Raw genomic sequence first — 14558 nt, forward strand, 5'->3', positions numbered from 1 at the left:
AGAAGTTTGTTTTGATGTCGAGACTTAAGTTTTTAGTGTTTTGATCAAATATTCACGCATACGAGAACAAGACTACAAATCTGCTATTAGTCTGATGTAGATCAACGCATAAGTCCCGATAATGATCAAGGCGTAACTTCTAATCCAGTCAAATTGTAACTCCATATTAGCATGCAAAGGGAATTTTGGCAATTTGGGGAATTTTGAAAGACAGTGTGAGAGGATTATGTGAAAGACAAGTCCTTAAAATTCATTTAATATTATGCTAATTTAGAAAATATGTAAGTAAATGTTATTGGCGAGTTCTTGCATATAATTTACGAGTATATAGACTATTTCATCCCTAAATTTGTACGCGCCAGTCAATTTTATCCTTGAATTTTTCGAAATAGGCAATAGTTTTCTGAAATTTTCAAACATCGATCAAATTGATCACTCCGTCAAATCTTGTTGTTAGGGAGAATAACGTGTGATGATGACTACTGAGTTGTATTGTCCACGTGTGTTCCACATGTACGAGGGCCGGTTTGAAAGAAAATGTTTCACTTGTCTGTTTTCACTTTTCAATTTTATTTTTCCCCTTTTACCCTTCTTCCAATTTTATCATTTCATTCATATAAAAACAACCCTTGTCTATTCTTCTTCCTGCTAAAACCACTATCATCTACGTATCTCTAAAATTTTGATTCCATCGCCATAGTTTATCGTTTCATCACACCGTTTTCATTTTCGTTTTCTATGAAGGTAAAAAAAATTATGTGAAGGAAGATTTTATGCGCTTGTTGTTTAGTTGGGTTTATTTTACAATGGTTTTCTATATTTTATTTCCATCTATATGACTTTATCAAGGGTGGTTAGGAACCATTGTTTTTGGGTATTTAATGACGTGTTGTACAATAACTAAATTATGACACAAGTTGAATATTATGCGCTCCAGATGTGTTTCTTTTTATTTTTACTTACTATGGACATATATTCAGTTAAAAGATGCACATATTCAATTGCACAAAGGATCAATTTGACGACTAAATATATAATTCAAGGACTTGTTTGATAGTTTTGCATATATTGTAGGGATCGATTTGAAGTTTTTCACAATAATTCATGAACTAATTTGCTTATAATATTATCACAAAAAGGTTACATTCATCTTCAACATCTTGTCATTGAGGGTATTACACATGTCTAATACAACACAATAACATGTTAAAAAATTCAAATAAGAAAATTATTCATATCAAATACTTAATCAATCTAAACTCACATCATAAACAATCAACTTTGTCCATCAACTTTTTCCTCCAAGCCTCTTCATTGCCACTTTCCTTAGCCTTAACCATAGACTCAACCTTCTCCATCAATCTTGCATTTCTTTCCTGACTAGCACCAATTCCATTATGTTTAAAGTATCCTAACTCTTCAACTTCTTCGCAATTATCATCATCATCGTATACAAAGGGAAATCAAAATCAATCAAGAACCAAAATGCATAACATTAAACAAGACATATCTATTGTTAAACAAACATTTGGCGAATGGCAAGCTGGGTTTTCGTACATTACAAATTTTGGGGCAATAACATTCAAGCATTCTGACATCACTATCAAACATGGAGCTTGAAGATGAAACACGAGTTTGAGAGCTATGTTTGGTCATATGACCACCGCCCATCATTACATATTCATGGAGCTTGAAGATGAAACACGAGTTTGAGAGCTATGTTTGGTCATATGACCACCGCCCATCATTACATATTCAATTTGAACAAGTTTTATTGAATAAATTTTGGGGATTTCAGATTGTAAATGGAAGATTGAAAAATTAGGGTTTCAGATATATAAAATTAGGGAAGAAAGAGTCGTTGTACAATGGTTATGAAGCAATAAGTTTTTTTAACTTCTAATTTGGTAAATTTCGTCCCTGTTTTTTTTCCTATCTGTCAAATTAGTCTCTGAACATGTGGACTTGGCAAGCCACGTCAGCGGTTAACGTCTCATGTAATCATCGTTAACAACCCAACTTGACGATGGCCTCAATTGATCGACATTTGTAAAATTCAAAGACCTATTAATTATTTCGAAAAAATTAGAAATGAAATTGATCCATACAAACAAATTCAGAGACTAACTAGCCTATTGACTCTATAATTTACTCATCCTATCCTATAAGTCTGGTTCTTGTACAATAGATCGGAGGGAACAGGCGTTGTCGTATTATTTTAGAAATGCCATCGCTAGCAACAAACACCATATAGTGCATCGAGGAGCAACCAATGCATAAAAAATATCCAATTAATATATGTTGCCACTTGAGACTTAAAGTATACTACCCAATAACTTTCATCTTCAAATCCTATGCCATTCGTCGGTACCAAATTGTCTCCATACATTATTCTTCCTATATACTATAACTATAAATTCTTCATATATACTAGTATATACTAAGGTTAAGGTACCCCCACCCAATAACATTGATGACGAATAATTGAAAGGAAGTTGGAAGAGGAAGAATGGCCAAGTCTAGTAATAGCAGTTTTGCCCTGGTTTTATCATTTCTTCTCATTACGATGTTTAGTACAACACCAACCGGTAAGCACGCAAATAACTTCTTTTTTTTGGTACAATCAACAATATATGTTGAGTGCTATTAGCAATATAGTATAACGCAAAGAAACTGAGAACTTCATGGAGAGATAGTTAGAGTTAGAGAGCTATGTTTGTCTTTCCAAACCTTAAATAATTTGATTCATTGTGAAAATGTCACTAACTTGATGATTATAACTTGATCATTATAACTACACTTTGTAACATAATCTTAATTGAAATTAGGGAGCTTCTACAAACTGACTTTTTTGAAAAAGTTAATTTTGATCTTAATGTTTGATTCATTTTTAAATTCATTTTTAAAATTGTTGATTACTGATTAATGATCAATAGTAATTCATCTAGTAATGCTTGCAACATCTTGGACTTACAGGTACTATTTTATCGTTGAAATCTTTAACATGCAAACAAAGTTGATGATATTATGTGATAGTCTTAAGTGTTACACTTTGTGGGGTGTTACGCTTAAAACAAGGTAGGATAAAATTAGATTAAGTGTAGTCCTGTTAATCTGATGAATTGATGATACTATGAGGACTGAACTTTTGATGTAATTGTACAAACAGTGACGTGTTACTCACTACATTTTTTATGTTATAGTGTTAACTTCATCAGAAAAGTCATTCTCATGACTTCACCATAGAATTTTCCTTGAATTATAGTTTATTTCAACTGCCTATATAAGAAACAAGATAAGAGAAATTTCTTATAGGTTATATATAACTAACTAAATGCTAGATAGCTTACACGCTGATATATATGCCGGGAAGTGATAATTGTTTAGAATAAATACGCATAGTTTGTAATTGCTCATTTTTTGTGAGTTTGTAATTGTTGTCTATTGATTGATTATGAGGAGTGTAGTGTAGTAGTTTGAAAAAAGGTGCTGATTATAGATGTTTGCCTAAAAAAATTCCATCATGAAACTTACATTTTTTATGTATGAAAAATGATAGTTAATTAGCCAATAAACCAATATCTTAATCTTATACTTTATAAACTTTGCAGCTGGATTTCCAATATGTAGCGCAATTCATGGTGTGCAAGGTGGGGAAACTTGTTTTAGCATTATTCAAAAGTTTGCAATAGAACAGCCTCTGTTCTTGAGGCTAAATCCCAATATCAACTGTTCGGGCATCTTTGTGGGTCAATGGGTGTGTGTGAATGGCAGGTAATTTGAGAGATGTGCCAACAATCTAACAAAAATACAAGCTCTATTGAAAAATTGTACAATGAGAAAAATCAAAATTTTCTCCACAATTAATCATTTTATACGATCAATTAATCACAAATTAAAGTGACAAGTACAGTGTAAGAAAGTAATGAAATAAATAAATAAATGTTGTTTTTCTTACAACAAATTAATAAATGGTTAATAGCTTTTTCATCCATGTAATATTAGTTCAATCTGATTTTAGTCTCCAAAAGAAAAAAAAAAAGATTACGACCTCACAATTTACCTATCTCTATTTTTAATGTGTAACTTTTAAAAGTGACATGTGATTTTGTCATGCTTATACCTGATTAGCGGAGGTTTATACACCTTTTAATTTACAGAGGTTTCAAAACCTCATTTATATTATTCTGTTTACTGAAAATTCTCTCAGTTAACAGTTGTGGTATAAAAAAAAATCATAATTTATAGCAGTTGTAAAATATGCAAGTCATTTTTTAAAAGTTTTCACCCTGACTTTTTAGTCAAACTCCGTCATTTCAACTTTGTGTTTAATACTTATTACAACTTAAATTGAATTTATATATTATAGTTTATTTTAGTGGTCAACCCGAATTTTTTTAGCCCCGCCGCTAAATGATGTCCATTCCAAATTGACAATATACTCATCATTGAATCCCCAATAGACTTCAATGTTGAACTCCTTGGATTAGCTCCCACCCGCACACCAAAATTAAAAAATAAAAGTGGTGGAATGAACGCTTCAACACAAAAAAATTATAAGTCGCATCCAAAAAAAGAGCAAAAATCTACTTCATTTGTCAAAATAAATGGATTATGTAATTTGGAGAGAGATAAACACAAAAAATAAATAGTGGATCCTACCATTAAGTGAGTTCTACCACTAAGTGAGATCCACCATCATTAATTATATTATACTTTTTTTCAAACTTGTTTGTGTTTTTATCTCTTCAAATAGAAAAAATAGAGAAAATTATAAATGGAGAGGATAGTAACTCCCAAAAATATATCTTCGAAACTGGTGTCATAAAGCTTGCTCTTGGAGTGAACCTTCAAACCCGAAATAAGTTCAAAACTTCGCAACACCGTTTTGAAGCTTCATGGGTTGAACCTTCAAACCCGAATCCACATCTTCACACCTTGCGTGAGTCTGGGTCAAATTCCCACATCACAATTCTTAATCCGACTCCTGGAAACTTGAGCGATGTGGGACTACAAACAACTTCAACACCCACCCTCACGCCTAGCGTGGGCCTGAGTACAATTCTCACATCGCAATCCTTAACCCGGCTCTGATACCATGTTAAATAAGCTTGGATCTCATCTCAAAAGTTAGCTCAAAGGATGATGGTACTCAATCATATTTATACACTCAACAGTTTGGGAACGTAAGCGATGTGAGACTAACAACAAACTACAAACAACTTCAACCAAACAATGTATCATCTAAAAATTCAAGTATTCGAATAACTACCACTATCAACCGTCTTGCGCACTAGACCCTCTAATACTTGAGTTGATATCAAAAATAGAAAATGAGATAATGAATCTTCTTACCGCAATCTTTTACCAACTTGAAAATCCTTTGTAAGAATGTCATTAACCAACATTGACATGGAACTAGTAAATGTGCAAGCCTTCATCCAAACTAGTCAATATCTATTTGAAAATCCCACCCTCCCAATCATAGTTTCCAAAAACCCTCATTTTGCTATGTCACTAGCATTCTCAAAATCGACATTTAGTAACATGTATTTATGGTTCCTACGCTTTGCCAAATTGATAACTCTTACTATCTTAGAAATAAGATTTATTTAATCTTCCTAGCTAAGTGCCGAAATGCAACATCTACTGCAGCACTAGACAAGTTGAGAAAATCCTAAGAAAGCCAAGTGCTCCAAGGTCTTGTGGCTTGTGCAATGTTATAACATATGTGACCGCCGCTATTATGTGAGGGTGTCAAAGGGTGTATGCCATACATGGACTGCCACTATAGTCGAGATGAGCTAACCCTGGAAAAATTGATATAAGGACACTGGCGTTAAAGAACAAATAGCGTGGTCCCTTTGTTGTAACTGATTGCCTAGGAGGAAGAATATTTCTTATTCATTGGTCTCTTTTTGCCTTTATAGGATCATGATACGGTTGACCCATCTTTGTAAAACTTTTATTTCATTTATTTTCATCTTTACATTTTGGGAAAATGGGAGCTAAAGGGGTTGTGTCACCTCCAGAAAAACTAGGTTGATTTTAATTCACCCCCTTCAATTGTAATGGATTTGTAATTGTATCTTTGTTCCTTGTGTGTGGTTTCTGTCTTGCTCACTGCGAGCTAAAACACTTGTGTTGGATCATGTGAAATTTGATATGAAGTAGTTTTGTTAAAAGTGATGTGTATGGATGTTTAGCATTTTCTGCCCTTGTATGTTCATGTTAAATGTTTATTCTAAAAACTGATCAACTTTTTTTTTTTTTGACTCAAAAAAAAAAAAAAAACTGATCAACTTGGTTTAAACACCAGTTCTTTTAATAGACACATTAACTAACCTAGCCACCTAGGTACTTAACATAACGCTTAAAGCCATATGGTGAATGAAATATGATAGAATCAATGAAAGTTTAGATATAACAGAATATTAATGTCATTCTATTTATCAACGCAACTGACAAAAACATGAAATTTTGTTCTGCACTTGGATGCTACAACATCTCCAAACATTACTTGATAACTTAGGCTTATCAAAGGAATCATAATCCAACTATCACGTCCAATCGGATTTCAACCTAGTATTTCCTAAATTTGATTTATTTATTTTTCTCATGTCACATGAATGTTATTGCTACCCTGATTCTTCTCACTAATTTAAATGTTTGATTTAGTTGTGGGTTTTGATTGTAAATTGCGTCGGAGCTCTCTTCTGCATATCAACTTTGTGGCATTTTTCATAGCTTGAATCGCGCCATGAGTATAGAGATGTAAATGGATATCAACAGACTCATTATATAATATATAAATTGAACTCATTAAATAACTTTGTGGCATTTTTCACATGAATGTTTTTGCTTTTAAAAACAACAAAAAACTAAGTAAAAAAAATGCTATAAACGTATCAAATAAAATCATAAAAATATAAAAATACCACCAAAAAATTCTAAAAATCAAATAAAACTAGTGCAAATTTTTTCGGATTTTTCTGAGAATATGAATAATTAAAAAAAATGAAAAATGGGTCTAAACGATGAAATTTTGGATTTTGAGGGGCGGAGTCCCGTAAGAAGTCATTTCTTTGGGAGTCATGGTCCTTGAATTTTTTCTGATTTTTTGGGGAAGTTTCAAAGCAATCCGATCAAGTAGCCCGAAAACCCGATTTTTGACTAAGAGTTAGGAAGATTAATGTTATCCCTAAAATGGTTATACATGTTACAAACATGTTTAAGATTTGTGCTGATACAGTTCGGATTAAATAATCCCAACTGTTTTACCTTTTTTTGAAGGAAAAAAAAAGGTGTTTATGGGGTTTCTCGATTATGTAATCCGGAAACATCATGTAACACGCCATATTTTTGAAGTTTCCGGATTACAAAATCCGTAAAAATCCGTAACTCCATTTTTCACCCTATAACAAAGGAAAACACCATTCCGGATTATAAAATCCGAAAACCTCAAGGGCATTTTTGGAAAAAACGCAGGGCGCGCGAGAAACCTGTAGGTGGAAAAAGTAATACTCAATATATATATACACAGAAGGTTCTCATAGTCGATTTCTTGTGCAATATACGGTCACAAGATATACAAAGAGAGGAATATAGAAGCATCATCGTACATGACATAACACATTGATATAGCAATAAGATAAGATGCGAGATGCGGCTAACAGTAAACATCATATAATCTCGTAATATATCCAATGCAATGCCAAAAATGTGTCCAATATATGCTGCCCTAGAGCCGGCATTCTTCTTAAATCCAACGCCATAGTATCTCAAAAAACTAGTGTCTATAGTCATATTGGGTTCCTAGCTTCTATATAAACTGAAGTCCAAAAGTCTAAAAAACACAACTCAACATTAAAACCATAATTAATTAATTAAAAGGGTTTGGAAGAATTGAGAAGAATGGCCAAGTTTACTAAAATCAGCTTTGCTCTAATTTTTGCTCTTATTCTCATTATGATGTTTATCGCTGAAAGTCGACCAACACCTACAGGTAATTCTGGAATTGAATTTCAAAACAAGCTAGAGATAATGCATGCTTTGAAAAAATATATATATAATTTTGAATTGAATGGCCAAATGACTATAAATAAATTACAATTAAATTTTATGATGGTAAATCACTATCTAACTTTAATTTTAATTTTGCAGTTGCAGTCCCAAGATGTGACACAATTCATGCTGTGGCAGAAGCTGAAACTTGCTCCAGCATCTTTCAGAAGTTCAACCTACTTGAAGCTCACTTCCTTGAGATCAATCCTAACATTAACTGCGTTGGTATCTTTGTGGGCCAATGGGTGTGTGTTGAGGGTGAAGTGAATTGAGTTGTACCCTGCTATCAAACTTAACTAATAAGTCTATGGAATATATGTGCAATAAGGAGAAACCAACCTTTCTCCATACTTATCTATATGATATGTAATATGTTTCTAATGAATGAATGTGAATGAAATTACATACACCACTTATCTTTGCTGATAGCAGTCGATTATGATTGTCCAAATCCCCTCTATGTCATGGGTGGTAATTCAAGGTCTTAAACAATAACAATTTGATTTTTATGTTCACGGCAATTTAACAAAATAGACCGATTTCTTGGTTCAAGGTCCCGTCTATCTAAAATAGAACCCTAATGTTTTTGGTGAAAACATAAGCTTTATTGAACGTTAAACTATCAACCACACTAACTATGTCTAGATAAATTAACTAGTGAACACCAGATCTAGCTTCGGTTACAAAATCTAGTGTTGATAGCAGATTATAACACATAATTAATTCAGAATTTATCAGGCATTAAAAAATATTAAGCATAATAAAGTAATAAGTTTAACTACTCATAATTGTAGCAAAAGACATAAACAAAAGGTTAAAGAGTTACACAAGTTTTCAATCTTATTGCCAATAGTTGAAAATCATCACTTTAAGGCGTTGGGATCACACTTTATTCACCTGGATCGTCAAAATTCGGAACTCTTGCACGCCACATGTGCCACTTAAGTTGGCTTGGCATGTTTTGAACTATCGGTACGTGCACCACGAACACATACACGTGTGTCACGCACAGTCTTCACACTCGAGGCGCATGCGTCTTCACTTGATGTCTTCACTCTTCACATGGAAAAATAACATTTCACATCTGAATGAGACTTGGGATAAAATTTTGATGAGATCAAGAGTTCACTAAGTATGTGGAAGGAAAACTTATAAGAAATTCACATGATAAGAAGCTTTAGTAGGCTGATTAGTGCTAAATAAAACAACCATTAAAAGTCCATATTTATTCATTTTAATATGTAATTTTCGTTTCTATTTTGGGGTGGATTTTTAGATGATCTCTTGTATTCTCTTAGCCTCTCTAAATGCTTCAAAGTAGTGCTCTTAGTCATTATAGTGGATAGTGAGAATTTGAATCATGTTAGCGTCTATTTTCTAGGGAATTTATCTCTGGTATTCCAAGCTTAGGCTATAAATAAGAAGCTCATGTACTTCTTAAATCACAATTTTGAAGATTAATCAATTTGAGCTTTCACTATTGTGAGAACTTTTCCTTTGTTCTTGGGTCAAGAACTTTTACTGTGTTGGTTCTACCAGCAGGTCGCGGTTAGGGTCGCACTTTTTTTTGATAACTTTGGTTCTACCGGCAGGTCGCGGTTAGGGTCAAGTTCCTTACCTGTTTTTAAGACGGTCTCAATCGGTCACTTATCAAATTTACTCAAGTTGTTTGGACTTTATCTCTTCACTTTGACCGGTCTTTATACCTCCGTAACATCCACAAGATATTTCATGATCAGATCAACCCACTGGTATGTACCAAAAAGACTATGACATCCTATATGGTTGTGTGGTTCGAGAAATACAAGAAATACAATGACTTAATTCAAAATAACACAGGCTCCTTCACCAACTATCAGTAACTCACTAGAATACTCTAAAAATCCTAAAATAAAATGACATAACGACTTTTTAAAACACGAAAATACATGTTATGACAAAAAAAACACTATACCTCCTTCTGCATCTAAACACCACCGCCGTACCCTTTTCCACCTCCCTCCATATCCAAAGCTAGTTCCGTCACCATGTAGCTCCGGCGTGTGGTGGTGCGACGGCCTTCATGGCTGCACCACCATTCTTCCCTGACGGGGTCGCAAACACCGTGGGTGGTTTTAACAGGCGTCGCCGGCATCAGATCTGCTCGGGAGTTTCACCGTGAGCTTGCGCTGGTGGCTTTAGGAGGCTCCGCACCACCGTCCGACGTCCTTCTTCTGTCATCACAGTTGTCTCTGCTCTCCTCTTCCCGTCCACCTCCTCTGTTGCGGTATGCGGATCTGTTGTGGCAAGGTGGGTTCCGGTGGGTCGTTGTGCCGGTTAGCAGTGGTGGTTGCGTGTTCCGGTCGTTGTTGTGGTTTCCGTGGTGGTTGTTCTCCGTGTCTGGTGGGTGGTGTCCGGTTCCCTCTGGTGGTCTTATATGTGCGTCATGGTTGTCGGCGTCGCCGCGGTTCAGGGCGTTTTTTTTTTCTTCAGGTTATTGGTCTTGTTCGTGTTTGTTGGTGCGTCCTCGGTGTTAGTCGTTTGTGTTGTATCCAGCTTCCTGCCTGTCTGTTTGTTGTCTAGTGGTTGTGTGTTAGGGTGGTGTTCTGTCAAGGGACTAGGGTCGAGGCTATTTTAGTTCTCCCTCAACCCTTTGGTGGTTCACAGCTCTGTTTTTATTTTTTTCTGTTTTGTTTGTATTTGTTTTGTTGTGTTTACGCTTTAGGTGTTGGGTTCTGTCTCGGGTCTAGGGTCGAGGCTGTTTAGTTCTCCCTCAGCCTCTTGGCGGCACTCTATTCAGTTGTCTTTTTGTTCCGTCTGTGTTTGTTTTGTTGTGTTTGTGTTTTTGGTGTTGTGTCCTGTCAAGGGTCTAGGGTCGAGGCTTTCTAGATCTCCCTCAGCTTTTTGGTGGTTCACTTTCTGCTTAGGGTCGGTTTCTGTGTTTGTCGTTGTGCCGTTTTGTTCCTTCGGAGCCTTGTCGCTGGAGGCCTCCTGCACTTGGATTAGGATTTGGTTGCTTGGCTGTTGTTGCTCGAAAGAGCTAGGTGTGCAGATGCTTCGTGTTGACGGAGTAGTCGTTTGCTGAACCTTTAGCCGTCCTGACTGCTCAGTTGCCGGCGGGTGTGGGTCCTTCACGATTAATCCTCCTTCGCAACTCCCGGATCGTTGTCGTCGTAAGTATCGTGGTGGCTTGTGTTTGTCTAGCCGAGGGTTGGGGTGTGTGCCAATCTATTCAGGTGGCGGTGATGCAGGTTGTTTTGGTGGCTTCTTTTGATTCATTGTGTTCGAGTTGGTTCGCTTTGCGGTATTGTTCCGCCTTTTCTCTGTCTTTGGATTTTGGCATCGGGTTATCGGTGGGTCGAGGTTTTAGACAGGCTAAGGTGTCTGCTTTGGTGGTTCGTGAGTTTAGGGGTGCTTTTTTGACTTGTGTTGGGAGTCTTGTGGGCTGATCGCTTTTGATTCGAGGTCAGGTTCTTTAAAGCTGTTGTGATGTCTCCTCCGTTAGACTGGAACTTGAGTGGTGGTTGAAGCTGAACGTTTGAAGCATAATCACTTCGGGTGCCTTATTGATCACTGTTGGCGGTGTTAGTTCCTTGAGGAGCTATTGTTAGGGGTTTCGGCATTTTGTGGATGCTGGTGGTTTTTCTTTGGGGGGTTTTAGTGTTTTTATTTTCTCTTTTTGGTGTAATACTTGGGATTTAATCCCCTTATATATATATATATATATATATATATATATATATATATATATGGGTTATGATAGAAGACACCTTTTATGAAGGTGTCTTTTAGCAAAGTTATAACTAAAAAGTGAAAATCACACCTTAAGGTGTGACTTGTTAAAAGACACCACCAAAGGGTGGCTTGTAACAAAACCACACACATATATATATATATATATATATATATATATATATATATATATATATATATATATATTTATATAATATTTTGCCATTCAAAAAAAAAAAAAAAACATGTTCGGCTCTGTTTGGTAAACCCAAAAAAAGAGCTTTTAGCTCTTAGCTTTTAGCTTATAAGCTCATTTGACAAAAAAAGCTCTGTATGGTAACACTTTAGCTCTGTTTGGTACAACGAGCTTATAGCTTATTTCAGGAGCTTATAAGCTATTTTTCAGAAGCTACTTCAAGTAGCTTTTGAGCTTATAGCTTTTAGCTTCTCATTTTTTCTTCCATATTTACCCTTATTATTCAAAGCAAAAGCTATCAGCTAATTTTACCAAACACTTCAACTAGCTTATCAGCTAAAAGCTATCAGCTAGCTTATCAGCTAAAAGCTATCAGCTAGCTTATCAGCTATCAGCTAATTTTACCAAACAGAGCCGACAATGATTCATCAAAAATCTTAATACCATTCTATTTATCAACATTATGTTCTACACTTAGACGTTGCAGCATCTCCAAACATCACTTGGTAACTTAAGCATATTAGACATAATCAGATTTCAACATAGCACTTCTTAAACTTGTTTTAATTTTGTTTTCTCTAATTGTTACCATTTCTCACTTATTTAAATGTTTAATTTTGTTCTTCTCACTATTCACTGTGAAAATTTGTCCACCGTTCTCAGTTATATATGCATATCGTATTGAAATATTTATCTAGAATAATTAATATACAAAAGGTTATCAGAGTCGATTCTTGTGCAATGTAGAGTCACAAGATATACAGGAACGATAATTAAATGAAGAAGCATTATCGTATGGGACAAGACATTTTTTTTTTTTAATAAAGACTACTATATTAAGAAATAAAATCAGAAATAATAATAATTATAAGATGCGTGCTGCGGCTAACATTAAACACCATATAAATTCATAATATATATCTAATCTAACGAACAAAAATATATCCAAGGCATTATGTATATGCTGCTTTTGTAAAATAAATAAATAAACATGTATATGCTGCTTAGAGACGGCATTCTTCTTAAAATCTAACGCCATATGATATCGAAAACTATAGTGTCTATAGTCATATTGGGTTCATAGATCCTATATAAACTGAAGCCCGACGGTCTAAAAAACACAACTCACAGCAATAGAACCAAAATTAGTTAAAAAGGTTTGGAACAAGAAGAATGGCTAAGTCAACTAACATCTGCTTTGCTCTAATTTTTTCACTTATTCTCCTTATGATGTTTGTCGTTGAAAGTCGACCAACACCAACAGGTAAATCTGCAGTTGAAATTCAAAGCAAGCTAAGAGATAATGCATACTTTGAAAATAAGAAGCTTTGAATGGCTAAATGATGACTATAAATAATAGTAAACCCTATCTAACTTTAATTTTAATTTTGCAGTTGCAGTCCCAACATGTGACACAATTCATGCTGTGGCAGAAGCTGAAACTTGTTCCAGCATCGTTCAGAAGTTCAACCTACTTGAAGCTCACTTCCTTGAGATCAATCCTAACATTAACTGCGTTGGTGTCTTTGTGGGCCAATGGGTATGTGTTGAGGGTGAAGTGAATTGAGTTTACTCGCTATCAAAGCTAATTAGATGCAAGTCTAATCGAAATAAATGTACAATAAGGAGAAATTAAACCAACCTTTCTCCATGCTTGATATCATTGTTATCTATCAGATAGTGACATGTAAACTCATGTTCTAATGAATGAAGGTAGTGAAATTACGCCGATATGTTAGTTAAGTGTATTTTGCATTACCATGCATTTGACGACTTTGTTGTGTATCCAATGGCGAAACTAGCAAATATTTTTATGAGGTGACCACAATATAAAGAAAAATAAAATATTTTTTTGAAACTAAAATTAAATTTAACCAATAAAAAAAATTCACAATGATTATTACGTATGTAAAATGTACTTTATAAAATACACTTAAAGCAACAAGAATGAATTATAAATGGTTATAATTTACTAATTACTTTTTTTTAGCCGTAAAGAAAAAAATTCAAAGTGTTAATAATGAGTTTGTTATAATAAAGGGTTAATAAATTCTGTTTGGGCCAATAGTGATAGATTTTTTTTTTTTTGAGAAAGTTATAGATTATTGTTGTTGTCGTCATATTTTCATTATCAATGAAAGAATATGTATATTTTTTTACCCTTCGATTCTTAGAAGACAGAATCAAGTAATTCGGAGTTCGATTAAAAAGTAAGTAAAGTCAGGGAAAAAAAATCATTTCATCTAAAATCAAACTTGGGGTAGCTAAATATATATTATTAGGGGTAGCTTAATATAAAAATATATACATACTCATTCAATAATTTTTCTCTCTCTTTGGGGTAGCCATAACAACCCCTCTAACATGAAAGCAATTGTCGTGTGCATCAGTCATATATATATATAAGACAATGAAGAATGCAAGATGAGGGTAGTACTATATATATTACTTGTAACATTAAAACCTTAATTTTATCAAAGCTATAGCTGCTCTATAGTTGCAAAGGTATGCCTCACTGGTCGAACTGCGTTAACAAAGATCGATTGTTCCATTATCTTTTATTTTCGTGTTCATTTAATCTTCTGTT

The 14558-nt window shown here is 34.4% G+C and overlaps 2 long non-coding RNA genes across 2 annotated transcripts; both read left to right on the forward strand.

Annotated features, from left to right (window-relative positions):
* Positions 1 to 7853: 7853 nt before the first annotated feature.
* Positions 7854 to 8471, forward strand: LOC146932447 (uncharacterized). The gene is made up of 2 exons (XR_015008395.1): positions 7854 to 8005; positions 8164 to 8471. It is a non-coding gene; the product is annotated as an uncharacterized LOC146932447 (long non-coding RNA).
* A 4518-nt stretch (positions 8472 to 12989) lies between these two features.
* LOC146932448 (uncharacterized) lies at positions 12990 to 13734 on the forward strand. The gene is made up of 2 exons (XR_015008396.1): positions 12990 to 13235; positions 13366 to 13734. It is a non-coding gene; the product is annotated as an uncharacterized LOC146932448 (long non-coding RNA).
* Positions 13735 to 14558: the final 824 nt, after the last annotated feature.

The sequence above is a fragment of the Medicago sativa genome, chromosome 4 (genome assembly GCF_051527215.1).
Source record: "Medicago sativa cultivar Bolivia chromosome 4, Bolivia_mono, whole genome shotgun sequence".
NCBI lineage: Eukaryota > Viridiplantae > Streptophyta > Magnoliopsida > Fabales > Fabaceae > Medicago > Medicago sativa.